The sequence below is a fragment of the Entelurus aequoreus genome, linkage group LG16, assembly GCF_033978785.1.
Source record: "Entelurus aequoreus isolate RoL-2023_Sb linkage group LG16, RoL_Eaeq_v1.1, whole genome shotgun sequence".
NCBI classification, from domain to species: domain Eukaryota; kingdom Metazoa; phylum Chordata; class Actinopteri; order Syngnathiformes; family Syngnathidae; genus Entelurus; species Entelurus aequoreus.
Window position 1 is genome coordinate 14,891,295 of NC_084746.1, and position 2,549 is coordinate 14,893,843.

Genomic DNA, 2,549 nt, shown 5'->3' on the forward strand with positions numbered 1-2,549 from the left:
TCTGGTGTGGTTTTATACAGCAGTTCTTACCCATGAAAATCAACATCATGTAGGGGAAGTTGCTACGTTTATCAGTTTGACACATTTATTTTTGTTTCTTGAAAATGTTCACACCTCATCTACAAAACCCAAAACCAGTGGCGTTAGCACATTGTGTAATTCGTGAATAAAAATCGAATACAAATATTTGCAAATCCTTTTCAACCTATATTCAATTGGATAGACTGCAAATACAAGATATTTAATGTTTAACTGAGAAACTTTATTTTTTTTGCAAATGATCATTAACTTGGAATTTAATGGCAGCAAAACATTGCAAAAAGTTGTCACTGGGGCATTTTTACCACTGTTACATGGCCTTTCCTTTTAAAGGCCTACTGAAATGAATTTTTTTTTTTTTTTAAACGGCGATAGCAGATCCATTCTGTGTCATACTTGATCATTTCGGGATATTGCCATATTTTTGCTGAAAGGATTTAGTAGAGAACATCGACGATAAAGTTCGCAACTTTTGGTCGCTGATTAAAAAAAGCTTTGCCTGTACTGGAAGTAGCGTGACGTCGCAGGTTGAAAGGCTCCTCACATTTCCCCATTGTTTACACCAGCAGCGAGAGCGATTCGGACCAAGAAAGCGACGATTACCCCATTAATTTGAGCGAGGATGAAAGATTCGTGGATGAGGAACGTGAGAGTGAAGGACCAGAGTGCAGTGCAGGACGTATCTTTTTTTCGCTCTAACCGTAACTTAGGTACAAGGGCTCATTGGATTCCACACTTTCTCCTTTTTCTATTGTGGATCACGGATTTGTATTTTAAACCACCTCGGATACTACATCCTCTTGAAAATGAGAGTCGAGAACGCGAAATGGACATTCACAGTGACTTATCTCCACGACAATATATCGGCGAAGCTCTTTAGCTACGGAGCTAACGTGATAGCACATCGGGCTTAAATGCAGATAGAAACAAAAGAAATAAACCCCTGACTGGAAGGATAGACAGAAAATCAACAATACTATTAAACCATGGACATGTAACTACACGGTTAATGCTTTCCAGGCTGGCGAAGCTTAACAATGCTGTTGCTAACGACGCCATTGAACCTAACTTAGCAACGGGACCTCACAGAGTTATGCTAAAAACATTAGCTATCCACCTACGCCAGCCCTCATCTGCTCATCAACACCCGTGCTCACCTGCGTTCCAGCGATCGACGGAGCGACGATCATAGATGCGGTCGGCGGCCCAGAGACGGAGAAAGTCAAGGTGAGGTCGCCGGCTAGCGCGTCTGCTATCCATCTCAAAGTCCTCCTGGTTGTGTTGCTGTAGTCCGCCGCTAATACACCGATCCCACCTACAGCTTTCTTCTTTGCAGTCTCCATTGTTCATTAAACAAATTGCAAAAGATTCCCCAACACAGATGTCCAGAATACTGTGGAATTTTGAGATGAAAACAGAGCTTTTTGTATTGGATTCAATGGTGTACCAATACTTCCGGTTCAACGATTGACGTCATGCGCATACGTCATCATACATAGACGTTTTCAACCGGAAGTTTAGCGGGAAATTTAAAATTGCACTTTATAAGTTAACCCGGCCGTATTGGCATGTGTTGCAATGTTAAGATTTCATCATTGATATATAAACTATCAGACTGCGTGGTCGGTAGTAGTGGCTTTCAGTAGTCCTTTAACAACACTCTGTAAACGTTTTGGAACTGAGGAGACCAATTTTTGAGTCCAGTCCATTGGGGGGGGGGGGGGGGCGGGCAGAGAGTCGGAGGAGGTCTTCCATCTCACAGAAGAGTGGTCCACCCTACAACGGCTAGCGCGTCATCCAGACTGGTTTCTCTCCAGAGATTATCCGTGGCCACCTCTCCGTGCAGTAGAGGGAGGCAGAAAAGAGAAGCGGCAGGTCAACTGAATGAATGCTACTGCTGGTTGTCTCCACAAGCTCGATAGTGTGTACCACGGGGCACTGAGATTCATCACCAACTGCGCTCCCCTCACTCACCATTGTGTGTTATACTCAATGGTTAACTTACTCACCATTGTGTGTTATACTCAATGGTTAACTGGACGTCTTTATGTGCTCGACGCCTCAATCATTGGTATGTGTTCATCTACAAAACCATTCAGGGTATCACTCCATCTTATCTGTCTTGTCTTTTAACAAAGAAACAAGGAAGTCACAATCTTCGTTCAATGACTGTTCTGCAATTTGTCGTCCCCAAAGTAAGAACTGAACTGGGCAAGAAAGCATTTAGGTTTTCAGCACCGAAGGCTCGGAATAACCTACAATCGAATCTTCAACTTCAAACCCTTGTTACATTAAATGAGTTTAAAGCTTCTGTGAAAGGATTGTGAGCGAGGATGAAGGATTTGTGGATGAGGAAAGTGAGAGTGAAGGATTAGAGGGCAGTGGAAGCGATTCAGATAGGGAAGATGATGTGATAGGCGGGTGGGACCTGATATTCAGCTGGGAATGACTAAAACAGTAAATAAATACAAGACATATATATACTCCATTAGCCACAACACAACCAGGCT